Source organism: Tamandua tetradactyla, chromosome 12 (genome assembly GCF_023851605.1).
Source record: "Tamandua tetradactyla isolate mTamTet1 chromosome 12, mTamTet1.pri, whole genome shotgun sequence".
In the NCBI taxonomy this organism is placed as follows: Eukaryota; Metazoa; Chordata; class Mammalia; order Pilosa; family Myrmecophagidae; genus Tamandua; species Tamandua tetradactyla.
In genome coordinates, this window is record NC_135338.1 from 78,305,751 (window position 1) to 78,319,888 (window position 14,138).

A 14,138-nucleotide genomic window follows, 5' to 3' on the forward strand; every position below is an offset into this window, starting at 1 on the left:
CTGGCAAATACCAATTGGAGATTAGTCTGCTGGAGGGTTCAGGTTGAGTCAGGGTTTCTTTGTTCCCTTAAAGAGTCTGTTCCTGGGAGACAATCTGAGTGTGACAGACATACACACCACTAAGAATAAAAGAATTCTACAAAAGCACAATTTGGGCACAGAATTCAGATTCAAAATCTTATCAAAGAAGTAATGAAAATTTAGCTAAATCTTAACATATATGCAGGTTTATGCCAGGCACATATATGGAGGGTGTTCGGTATGCCCAAGTGTAGGGCTCGAAGGTAGCAAGATGGGATAGGAAGTAAGATGGGTCAGATCATGAAGGACCTTTTAGACCACACCAAAGACTTCAGACTATTCTGAGATGTTGAGAAGCAAACACAATCAGTTATGTATTTTTAATCTATTATTACATAAACTGGAGGGGCATATATTCCTGTGTGGTCTTTTCTGTTAGGCTGTGGCTGAAATTCTAGAAAGGCAATCAGAGCCTGAAGGTAGACATGTTAGGACCTGCAATGGGTAATTGATTATTCTGTCTTACACAGGAGAGAAAAGAATCAAAATCGACTCAGATTTCCAGTTTGGATGACTTCCAGTTTAGGTGACTGAGTGGATAGTGTTGCTCTTGGATCTACACAGAAGAGGAGCAGTTTATGGAGGGAAAATTAGTACAGTTGGGTCATGTCTTAGCTGAAGTGTCTGGGGGATATTCAAGTAGAGCTGTCCAAAGGCAGTTAAAAATACGGAAATGAGAAGTCTACACAGATGATAAGAATCTGTGACTCTTCAGCATGTAGATCATAAATAGGCATGAATACCAGCCATCAAAGGAAAGAGGACAGAGAGAAGGGGATGGACAGAACCCCTGGAAAATGCTAGCATATGAAGTTATGGAAGGAACCCTTCGTAAAAGAAAAGAAGCAGCAGTTAATTTATTTGTTGCCTATTTTTATCTGTGCTCCTCCTTAGACACTAAGCCCAGTGAGGGCAGGGACCTTGTTTTGTGCATGGCTGCACCTCCAGTGACCAGAATAGAATATGAACATGCTTTCTTGGCCTTGTCATGTGTATCAAGTACTTTCTAATTGCCTTCCATCCACTTCTCTTTTGTCCCTCTGCACACCATTAACCCCCTTTCTCCAATCTTGCCTCCCATGAGACCTTTCAAGAAGGGCATAGTTACCATCATCACAGTGATAACCATATTTTGACAACTTTGAAATGTTATCCATATTAACTCCAAAATCATCCCCCCCCCCCCTTTCTAGAACCCATCAGTGTGCCTGGCACTGATGGATTCTGCTCACTTCTCAGTGGGTCCAAAAGGGCACAGTTGTGATGATCCCAGTTTGCCAAAATTAGATAGGGTACACTTACACTCACAACTTATCCAATGGAACTCATTTAGTTACCTAACACTGCAAAACTTGGTCACAGGATGCTTTCAACTGGCACACAAACTTGGGGAAATGCCACTCACCTTCAATACGCGGTGTTCGGGGGACTGAGATGTTTTTCATATTTAAATCGTCTCACAAAATGTTCAACTTAATTTCATAGCACCTATAACAATCTAATTATTTTCACTTGTTCACTTCATTATTGCCTAGCTTCCTCGTTAAATTGTAGTTTTATAAGAGGAAGAACATGTCTGTTTTCTTCACCTCAACACATACTACATATTTGTTGAAGAAATGTATGAATAAGAGTATGAATTCAAACCCAAAGGGCCTGATTTGAGAGTAGACATCCAGACTTCTGCAGGAATAACACATAAAAGGTCCTATAAGAATTGAATTGATCTTGCCTGTGAAGAGAGGACTTGAATGGAGCTTTTCAGGGATGCAGACATTCCACACACACTTCCCCATTGAACAGGGACAGTATACCCAGTCACTACTCTTGTGGCTTGAGCTGGTTTCTGAAATGCAGTGAGAGGAAAACAGCACGTTTTCTTATTTCTAAGAAATTGTGAAGTAAATCAGTCCTAAGTGACCTTAATTTGATGAGGATACCTTGGTTTCTTTCCCGCTCCTCTCTGTCCCCCTTCTTTCTCCACCCCAGATCACATGTGTAATCCCATTATTTATTTAGGGGTGGCTATTTTATTATAGCAACCATCTGTATGCTTAAATGCTTCTACTCAGCCAAACCATGGAAGAAATTAAAATGACCACTGAATCCATGTGAAATGTACACCACCATTTGAGACAACACATACCAACTCCTGTGGGGTTGGAGTGCCTTCAGCCCTCAAATGCCCTTATTTCACTTACCTGATTTTGGCATTGGGCACTGTAAATCTGCAATTATCTAGCAATTGCTTTATAACGTAATTCCACTCCCACTGGTTCCTTTCACTGTCACATGGGACTTAAATATTTAGAAAAACACAGTGTTAATATTCACGGAGGGCCCCAACATTATTCTCTTCATTTAAATGTGAAAGTGCCTATATATATATATATATTATGACCACCTAATTGATAATAAAAATATTTTAAATGCCTAATGCCACATCAGGAAAATAGTCTGAATTATTGACAGACCACTGGAGGGAGAAAGGACTAAAGATGTTTTAACTTTGCTGATCCAGCAATGCCTTTGCTTAACTGGATGCCAGGCACTCACCTGGGTTGGGCTGGTGGGCAGAATGGGAGGAGACAGAGGGAGAGACAAAGAGACTGCTCACTCTGACTTAGTGCTCTAGTCAATTAGTAAGTTTTCATTTGTTTGATTGCTTTTATTTATTAAAAGGCCAGAAATTAGAGCCAGATCTCCCTCCCCAATCCTCAGAAGAAACAAATTTGCTAATGTGCCTCAAATTATTGTTTTTTTTTTACTCTCTTTTACAGTAAGAGCAAAACTGGCAAAAAGTTTCCCCAAATCATGTTCCTCTTAGAGATTTTTCCTAGGAAACTGTTTGGTCTGAAATCACCGGGGCCCACTGGCCCTTCCTTAGCTGCCTGTGCTTGCTGCTGTCTGAGAGTCTCCATCTGAAGGGATGCACAGCCATGGTCTAGGGTTCATTTTCTTACTGTTAAATCCTGCCTTGATGGTCACATTTTTATAGAAGAGGAAAGCTTTTTTTTCCCCTGAGTTGAGGAGCAGTCTTGAGGTCAGAGGTGAGATACTTACTTTGGCAAGTACTAAGACATAGTTGCTGAACAGTAAATGGGTAGGAATAGGAGAAGAGCCTTAGAAAAACAAATGCCTATCCTTCCTACCCATTTATCACTGCAGGTTGTGGAGGCCATTCCTGGGTTTGGGTCTTTTCTTCTTGGAGTGCTGCTCACACCTGTCACCATAGACTATGTATTTAAGAAGCTTGCCTTTTGCTTTCCAGCCACTGTCTGGGTCTTGGAGATTATTATGCAGGATGCTTGAGGATTTACTAGGGAAATCCCTTACGGCCCCTTTGCCCTCCTCAGGCTTTGTCTGTTGTGCTTCCTGCTCTGGACTGTTAAGAGATTCTAAAGATAAAACCAGACTTGACTTGCCCTCCCTTCCAGGGGGGGACCTCCTTAATTTTACAGTAGTTTTCAAGCTCTCCTCCTTGGAGTCTGATGTTAGACTCACCCTGGAAGCTGCCTGGGTCTCCACACTCTTAAGCAAACCACTCCTGAGAGCTGGGTGGAGTCTCTCCTTATCTAAGCTAAGCCTAAAGAACATTTTGTTCTTCTCACAGTCTCTCCTGTTCTGGACTATTGCCTTCACTGCTGCTTCGCTCTCATCCACCAAGGTACTGGTGTAGTTGGAGAACACATCCTTGTTGGTGAGCTGTTTGACAAGATCCTTGTTGCCTAGCAGGCGGGCATGTGCCAGCTCTGACCGCTGGAGCTTAGAGTGGCAGCGCTTATAGAAGGCTTTCTGTTCCATTAGCCAGGCATTGGCTTCAGATTTTTTCATGGCCTCCAGAAAACTGAGTTTCTTTTTCAGCAAGTTCTCTTCTTTCCAGTTGAAAGATAGAATCGAATAGGACTTCTCTGTTTCCATGAACTTGAGGGTCTCTCCAAATGTGGAACAGTACCGGTTTCCCTGAAAGCCTAAGTTGCCTGGAAAGCTCTGATGTTTTTCTCGCTGGTGGGTCTTCCATGAAATTCTCTGGTGGGCTTGGGGATCTGACATTTCTCTACGCACTTGGACACCAGGCAGCTGGGTTCTGTCAGTGGGCCTGGGAGGGCACTATGACCACAGGGTTCCATTCTGGGGCCCCAGTATTTGTTGTTCAGAACTCCATGTGTTGCCAAGGTGCACACTCTGGCTGCCACATGTTTCTTTCAAGGAAATGGGGATGCAGGAGGCTTATTCTCCAGCTGTTTACTGCAGGCCCAACTCACTAACCATGTCTTTGAAAGGAGCCAAATTGGCAGGGCAGGGCAGGACTGAAAGGTCTGTGTTTACTTTTCAGTCACATATAAATTGGAGGTTTCTTACATAGTTTCCTCTGCATCTTCCAGTCTAGGTGCTTTTAGGAAGATAATTAGGCCATTTGCTGCTCTCTCAGTCGACCTTTCCCTGTTGGAGCCAGGAGCCTACTAGTGGGGCCGGGGTGTGTCAGGCCAGGGTTGGAGGAGAGGTTGGCAAGGGAGGTAAGGAGGAATGGAGACTGAGACTCTCGCTCTGGGAGGCCTCCGCATTTAGGAACCTTGTAACTATGGGGACGGAATGGGACTGAGGATGGTGTGGCAGTGGCTGTGGACTTCGGGCCAGACCTTGGGTGAGCATGCCTGTATCTGGAAAGGTGGGAGTCTTGTGAGGATGAAGTGAGAAACGAACGCTTGTGCAAAGTGTTCAACAGTTCTTTCAGGGACCTTCCAGTGCTCCCTTTTGCAGTGGGGAGGTGACTACCAGTGCCCATGCTCTAGTTGAGGCCACCAAGAAACCTTTCATGAGATGTTACAAGACCACTCTGCCCCCAATGGTCTCCTTGTTTTTAGTTGCACCTGTGTCCTTGTCACTCCCCATTCGGCTTTGCAATCCCAGCTGCAATTATTTCACTTCTGTTTGGAGAGACTGTGTCTCTGAGACGTTACCTTTTAGCTATTATCCATTCAAGGACTCTCTCTGTTAGTGGGCTCTTCCCCTGTCTGTGATCCAGTGCTGTTCACAAACAATGGATACACAGTAAATATTTGTGAAAGTGAGGAACATGTGATGCACCCAAGTAGATAAAGCAAGGTCACAGTTGATACTATGGTGAAATAGTGTAGTGGTGTGAAAGAAAAACCAAGAGAAGAGTTAAAAGACAAGGGCTGAATTCCCAGGCCTACTGCAAGATCTCAGGTTATTTGGATGATTTAACCAAAAACATGGATATTAGAGCCAAATCATATCATCTATTTCAACAATATGAATAATAAAATTTAAAAAGAAGAATTGAAGAGATCCCTCTATGCCCTGTTTTCTCAATTGGCCATGTGGTAGATATTATAGCTTTAAAGACTATGAAGATGAAGGGACAGACAATTGCTGTATTTAAGGAACTGGGCTCATCCACAAATGCCTTGAGGCAGTTACAAGGATTTCCATTTTATGGCAGCCCAATGCAAATCCAGTATGCAAAAACAGATTCTGATATAATACCTAAAATGCATGGCATGTTTGCTGACAAAGAAAAGAAAAAAGCCAAAACCGTGAAGTAGACCACAACCACTGCAAACAAAAAGCCTGGTCTGGGAACACCAAATTCAAATAACACACAAGAAAATACAATAGCGAACCTTCGGGTTCCTGATTATCCTCCAAACTATATGTTATTCCTTAATAAGTTACTATAAAAAACTAATGAGATGATGTTATCCATACTGTTTAATCAGTTCCCTGGTTTTAAGGAAGTCTGTTTGGTACCTGGAAGACATGACATTGCTTTTGTTGAATTTGAAAATGATAGGGAAGCTGGTGCTGGAGGGATGTATTACAAGGATTTAAGATCACACCATCCCATGCCTTGAAGATCACCTATTCCAAGAAATAATTTTTGGGACAGTCTATTTTAAAGGACTTGGTGTTTGTTTTGCTAACATTTTAGTCAGGCCATTTTTAATAGTGGAGGACAGAACATAGTGAAAGCAATATTTTTGTGAAGGACATAAAAGTTATGCAGTCTTTCTTGAGCCTTAGTGAGTTGTGGAATATGAAGGTCTTAATTCTGTACAATAACCTTTTATTTGTATTTTAAAAACAAAGAGAAGACAACTAACACAGTTAAGGGATTTCAAAATTTAATAGGTAAACTTTTATGTAGGGTGGTTGAAAACAACACTTTCTAGAATTTTATTGTATGAACTTGTCAAGGATGGGATTTGTCAATTTGCTGAAGTTGGGCCCTTTCTGTAATTGTGATATACAAGGACTTTATTCAAAGATGAGTTCTTCCAAAGTAAAAGAAGAAGATGGATAAGGAGAAAGGAAAGGAGAAGAAAGAAGGGGAAGAAGAAAAAGGAAGTGGAGGAAGAGGAGGAGAAATAATGAGGACACCTCACTAAGGATCCATCAACTGTTGGTGAGCTGATGGTTGCCCATATATTATGTCAATCATTCATGTCCTTGTTCCCCTCCTGCTACTTCAGTTATTCCTATTTCCCAATAAGCCTCAACTCTCTTCAAGACCAGCAGACACCAACCTTTTTTTACCTAAACATTGTATTCTTCAAATAACCTTCAACCCACTAACCGTTCTTAGTCTTCTCTTGCATAGGCCAAACAACAGGTAGGCCCTCTTTTTGTTCTTCTTCCTTAAGAGTTACTGTTTTGCCAAACCCTACAGAACTCAAAGAACCTTGGTAGCTCCCTTATCTTCTTTACCAAGAAGGGTTCATCCATTGGTTTACACATAGGGTAAACATGTACTTTTATTAGGAAACTCAAGTGGATGTGAAAATGATTTCTAAACTAGAAAATGTTGTGCACATCTCAATGAGTTTCCATGAATTAGAGGACATGCAGGTTGTTCCCAAATATCCAGGCAACTTCTCTCCTACTGAATGGCTGTTATATACTTTGTAGGGCTGAACCCCAAGCAATCCCCAGTCCCAGGGGTAAGCACTGACTAATTTAAGTGAATGAAAGTAATGTCATCTGTCTTGTCGCAGCGATTGGCCTGGGTCAGGGCAAGCCTAAACAACACTGAAATGTGGCAAAATGTTCACTATGAGCCCTGGGGAAGAGCATGCTTGTTCTCATGAGAGTTCTGAAAGCAAGACACACTCTGGAATGTATAAATAGAAGCATGTGGCTACAGTTACTATTGTCAGCCATCTTACCACCAAGGGGCCTAGACTTCAGATGACACTGTGGAGGGACAGAAGAGTTGTTAAATCCCGTCACTGAACCATTTGCTCATTCAACCCAGAAGTCTGTGGCTAACAACATCCTAACTGCTAATATGCTGAAACTGACATGGGAAAATTGCAGCTCTGAGATCACAAAACATGACACCATCAAGGCTGTTAGAGGCTACTTGGCCCCAAATGATGAGGGCTCAAAAGCCCAGAGGGGAGAGGGGACTTGCTGAAGTTGCTCAGAGAATTAGAGCTAGGATTTAAGCCTAGGAGCCTGGATTCCCAATCCAGTGCTTTTACTGCACCAGGTTGCCTCTGCTCAAAGCTCTGCTGGGGAGACAGCTGGCAGGAGGCAAGGCCAGGGAGGATGCAGCCTTCCAGAACTCTCTATGTCCCCTTCATTCAAACTGAAAGCATATGTGCTTCTTCCCTCTACCTTCTGCCTGGTGCTTCTTGCTTTATAAGGGCAGTGCCAGATCCCTCAAGTCCAGGGTGTCCCCACAGAATAAATAGATCCTTCAGGCCTTTCAAGTGAAATTCACTTCCTCCTCATGCTTCTGTAGCTCAACTTCAATGTATTTTTCTTTTTTTTTTTTTTTTTTGGTATTTTAAAAATAATTTTTGGTTTTATTTTATTTTACTTTCTGTTCAATGTGTTTTTAATTTGTCATATTTGTATTCTGTGTTATCAATGACATCCTCCCCCAAAGGGGGCTGGAAAGGAATGCAGGGGAGGAAACTGAATGGTGCTAAGTATGGGAAGACAGGCATAGGCAGTGAAGTGGTCATAGGAAAGGGGCATCTGGGGTGAAGGGCAGAACTCAGGAACGTTTTGTAAGGGAGTATTTTTTGTGACTCTGAAATGGTTTCTAAATTATCTTTGATTTGACTTTTGCTCTAAAAGTGGTTTAGAGCAAGGTGTTCCTGTTCCAACTGCCAAGCAATAAAGAGATGATTTGGGGGAAGCCCATCCCCTCCTCAGTCAGGGCTGAGGGCAGGGCCTATGAGGCCCAAGTGGGAGCTCTGGCTGTGTGCAGATTGGAGTATACAGCTCACTGCCAGTGGGGCTCCATTTACACTGTCTGTTGGACCTAGAAGAACTAGCACCTGTTCTACCCAGAGATCTTGGGCAACTGCTTCAAATTCCAGGTAATGGATTTTAAAAGGACTTGGAAGATAGAGGCTTGTCACAAGCTGAGAGTCACTAGTATATAAAACTCAAGTAACCCAGCACACCTAGTTAAGTTGTGATGAGCTTGTGTAGCCCTAGTCAGAGAGATGCATTTACAACCCCACTTTTTCTTACACTGAACTATACTATCAAGGTGTTTCAACCTGGTTGAAGTCTATAGAGCAGGTAATGGTCCATTTCTTTTTTCACAAGGAAAGTGATCAAGGACTAGCCACTCTCCTACCACCTTGTTAGAAAGTGATAAAGAAAGCCCATGTGCCATCAAATTTTGCCATAGGTATTATGAAATACACATCTGTTAGCCAGCAGGTACAGTAGGGTTCACACAAGAGGCTCTTTAAAGCTGTACCTTCAGGTGCTCAGAACCTCCTGCCTTATATGAAAAGTTTGTGTGAAGTGTTTCTAGCAGTGATCCAGAGATAGCCTCTGTTAACACAGAGCTAGGCATCAGTTAACTCTGACCCCATGTCTACTCATGCTTGGGAATCAAGCCCAAACAAGAGTGTTTTTCCTGAGGACCAGGCCTCCCTGATTCAAAATATTTTAGTGAGGATGCATTTCTCAAATACCCTCAGTTTCACCAATCCAATCCAATGTCTAACATTTATCACACTAATGAACAAATCATCAGTTTCACCATTAGCAACCTTTTTGTAGCATTTACTATGAAATTAGCAAAGTTTCAGATATACCTTGGATATTCAGATTGCTGAAGCCTGTGTAATTGCCTCCACTGTTCATAAAACCTGCAGCAGCCAACTACTTGGAGAACCACTAATCTTTCTGTCTCAATAGATTTGCCTATTCTGAAAATTTCACATTAATAGAATCATATAATACGTGGCCTTTTGTATCTGTCTTCCTTCTTTCAAGGCTTATCCTTTTTTTGTAGCATGTACTTCATCATTTTTTATTGCTGAATAATATTCTATTGTATGAATATGACACATTTTATGTATCCATTCTTCAGTTGATAGGCATTTGGGTTCTATCTCCATTTCAACAATATTGTTTTCTGATCCATGAAAATGGGATGTATTTCCATTTTTTTTCAGTCTTCATAATTTCTTTCACTATTTTGTAGTTATCAATGTACAAGTCATGCGTTAATTTGGTTAAATTTATTCCTAAGTATTTTCTTCTTTTTGATATTATTACAAATCAAGTTATTTTCTTAATTTCATTTTTCAGAATTTTCTTTGCTAGTGTATAGAAATACAACTGCTATTTTGTATGATGATCTTGTATCCTGCAACCTTGCTGAGCTGATTTATTCTTATAGCTTTTTCATGGATTCCCTAGGATTTTCTACTTACAAGATTGGGTCAACTGAAATAGTTTATGCTTTCTTTTATAATCTGGAGGTCTTTTATTTCTTTATGTTCCCTAACTGCCCTGGTTGAAATCTCCAGTACAATGTTGAATATAAATAGCAAGGACAGGCATTCTTGTCTTATTCCTGATTTTAGGGGAAAGCATTCAGTCTTTCAGCACTTAGTATGATATTACCATTGGGATGCTGTAGTATTTTAAAGTAAATTGTTTCATGAATTAGGGCTGAAGTGTCATGAAATTATTTTTGGTTTTCAAATGAGCTGTGTTGGGGAGCATTTGGTTGCCCTGACAACCGTCTTCCTGGCAATGTTTTGAGGTGGGGATCTCCTAACTCTTATATACACACTATTGATCTATGAGTCCTTCCTCACCAAAATTAGGTGCAGTAATCCCCTAATACTTCCTCTTTTCACATGTCTTTCAAAGTTATCTTATACATTCCTTATTTTTTAAAAGTTGTTCTCTTTCTATTTATGAATGTAGCAATGTTGGTTTTCTTGAAGAAATTTTGCATAAGCCAAAAAATCATAAAGGAGAAAATAAAAATCAGCCACCATGTAGACCAGTGGTTCTTCATTGTGGTGCAGATTAGAATCATCTGTGCCCCACCTGCAGTGATTCTGATTTAATTGGTCTAGGGTAGCACTTGGTATTGCTATGCTTTAAAAGTTCTACAGGTGATTCTAATTTGCATTTCAGGTTGACAATAACAATTTAGTGATAATCACATTCTTTTGTGTAAGCATGCTTCTTTTTTGTAAAATTGGAATCATACTGTAATACACTTTTAGATCCTGCTTCTATTCACTTAGATGTATCATGCACATTTTCCACGTTATTCAATATACTTCAAAACATAATTTTTAATGAATTCAGCTATTAGTTCTACCATAGTTTGCCTGTTCTCCACTGCTGGTTTTGTGTTTGTCCCTAAATATTCATTTTAACCTGTTTCTATTTGAGTAAATAGAAAGGGAAGGAAGAGAAGTAAGTAGCTTATAGGATTTGCCCTAACAGCTTCTTTCTTTGGAAATGATTAAAAGAGATTTACTTTTAAATTCATCCATTTGGGGAAGTGAGAGATCCATTTAAAAAACATTTATCAAACACAACCCTGTGTCAGACACCATGCAAAGTATGGAGGATTCAAAGGGAAATAGGCCATATCACCCCAAGAGCCAGAGTTGTTGAAACCAACCTTCTAGCAAGACATGAAATATTAGGTATTCAGTGGTCAGTTATTCTTAGATGAAACAACATGCAAAGAAGTACTATTATTGGCCTTAACTGTGACCATCAAAATGACATCCAAGTTAGAAAATATTATAGGAATTTATTCCAGAACTGGCTCTGTGAAGCAGTTTAGGGCTTGCCTACAAAGGCATTTGAAATACTATGGTAAAACAGGCATCATAAGATGAAACTTATTGTTTAGCAATTATATTAGATGTACTATTAAACTTGGTACATATGCATTTAACTTATGTTTTTTACTTTAACCTGTCCTATTGACCACCCTTGGGAGGAGAAACCCACTCTCTATTGGATCCTGCCTAGCTGCAGGGTTGTATATCTGGCTTTGGGAAGTCAAGCCTAGCCTGGCCACAGCCTCTGTGTTGTAGAAGTCACTTCAAACAGATCCAATCAGGTTTTGTCACCTAAGCAATTGAATCGAGACAGAAAAAGAGAGAAACTGGTGGTAGCACAGAAACTAATGGCCATGATTTAATCAAGCTATTGGCCTTGAAGGGCCACGTGAAAGCAGAGGAAATAGCTGAGAGAGAGAGAAGAGTGGGGACATGTGCTCAGATAAAAGAAAACAGAGGATGATGCCTCAGTGACCAATGGTTTCCCAGGTCACTGAGTACATGTGAGCTTCTTCCATTTGGCTCCCTAAAATTCCCCAGTATCCTGACAGTGAATTGTCCTGAAAGCCAAAATCATTGGCCCAGGTAGTTCAAATGTTGTGGTGTAGACTTCTGCTTCCAACCAAAATTGAGTAACAAGGACTGGATTTTCCTCCTTCCTGAAGCAACTTAAAAAAGTAGCCAAAATAATATGAGAAAGACGACATCAGGCAATAAAGAGCAGTGATCCAAGAGACATAAGAAAGAAACAATACAAGCTCTCTAATTGCCCCCACTTTACTGCTTTAGGAGAATTTACAGGACATGAAGCAGTAAAGGAGAACCTAGATGGAGGGCAGATGAGTCCTGAGTAAAAGAGATGGAGGTGAGAATCTGGAGAAGAAAGGAGGCTAGAGTTCACAGAACAGAGGACCAAAGTGGAGAGAGAATTCTGAAGATCTACAACGGATCTCCCTTGACTATTCCCCAAAGTACTAATAAGTGCATGCATGTAAGGAAACTACTAGTTGCTGGAGAAATAACAACATAGAAGGATTAGAAGAACAGTACTCACCAGGGGCCACTTGTGAATAGTAGTAGGCTAGAAAAAAATCAAAATTCATGAGGCACTGGATAGAATACTCAGAAGGATTTTGCATCAATAGATGGAGACCTCAGCTTAAATATTACCTTGGTCACTCCTAATGAATTGAAAAGCAAGATCCAAAAGGATCAAAGTATTTCCAAGTAACTTAACTAAATGCCAGGACAAAGCTCAAGAATATTTATAGGAAAGCAAAAATTTTATGAATCAACATGGTAAAATTTGCAGTCTTTCATCCAAGCAAAGATTAAGCATGCAAAGAAGCAGCAAAGTGCAACCCGAAAGAAGGAGAAAAAGCAATCAAAACTGACTTAGATGAGAATTCAGCCCTTCTGTGGCAGCCTTCTAGTCCTACCACCTCCACCCCAGGTCTCTCTATTTCTCTCCATCACAATAGCCTTCTGGTTTCTCTCTCTTCTCTATTTGCATACAGTTTGGAATAAAGTCACTCTTGCCTGCTAAAAATAAGACCCAGAAAGGGCAGAAGAATCAGAAGATAGGGAAACTAAATATAGTTATTATAATTATATTCCATATGTTCAAAAGTTAAGTAGAAATATAAAAGAGATAAAAATTATTCAAATGGAACTTCTAGAGATTCTACAAACAATGATTTGGATGAACAATCCAAGTTTCTTCTTCTTGCAGAAGATAAGATTAATGAACTTGAGGATGTCACAATAGAAACTATCAAAATGAAACATACATCTGTGGGGCAACTTCACTCAGACCAGAATAAAAGAATTGGAATCCCCCAAGGAAAGAAAAAGAAAGTTGAGGGAGGGGGGAGTTGCAGAAAAAATTTGAAGAAATAATAGCCCCAAATTTCCAAATTTGATAAAACCTATAAACCCACAGATCCAAGGAAATCAATGACCCCAGGGACAAGAAGAAAACTATACCAAGGCACATAATAATCAAATTACCCAAAACCAGTAATAAAGAGAAAATCTTTTAAACAGCCAGAAAAATAGTCACATTATGAACAGAAAGACAAAGATAAGCATTTTATTTGGAAACTATGCAAGCCAGGAGACAATGGAACAACCTCTTTAAAGCTCTGAAAGAAAAATAAATGCTCTCAACCCGTAATTCTAGGCACAGTGCAAATATCTTACAAAAACTAAGGTAAAGAGGATTGTGGGAAGATGTCAGAGTAGGAAGTCCCAGGATAGCCCATCAACCAGAAGAACTATTGAGCTGGTGTGAATTTTCTGAATCAATTATTTTGAAACTCTAGAGTCTTGTAAACACTATATAGAATCTAGGGAAGAGAGGGAGGCTGAGAATGGCAAATTGCAGTAAATACTGGTGAATTTCACTCTCCTTACAGTGGTTATGATCCTGCAGACCCCATCTCTTCAGCAGGCAGCAGTAGAATCCTCACCCTGGCTCCCGGTTCATCATGCTGGTGTCAGAGTGGGATATAAAGTACCGCTTCCCCAAGATCTAAGGTGTGCAGTCTGATCACTGCTCTCTGATTTTGATTAGCTACTTCATATCACTGGAAATACAGCTCTGAAGACAAACACTGTTCCACCCTGCCTTAGGCAAAAGGACTAGAGGAGTCATAAAAGCAGTACCCACCCTCAAAACTACAAAAAAACCCCAAACAAACAAATCATTAAAGGGCTGCATTAACTAGGCAAGTGCCTAATCAAGAAAACATAGCTTCAAAAAGCCATATAGGAGTATCTCTACCTTGCTGGCCTCTCCCTCATTCCTCTGAGCAAACTGTGCAGCTGACATGTATTTCTATTTTGGTCCCTGGCCTTATTCTGGCTGGGAAAGACTGACCTAGGAAACACCTCTTGGACTCTTCTCTTTCCCCAGGATTTACTCTCCAGGCAAAAGCAGGTTGGGACAGTTAT

The 14,138-nt window shown here is 40.6% G+C and overlaps 1 pseudogene; it reads left to right on the forward strand.

Annotated features, from left to right (window-relative positions):
• Positions 1-4,674: 4,674 nt before the first annotated feature.
• On the forward strand, positions 4,675-7,849 carry LOC143652702 (U2 small nuclear ribonucleoprotein B'' pseudogene; annotated as a pseudogene).
• The last annotated feature ends 6,289 nt before the right edge of the window (positions 7,850-14,138 follow it).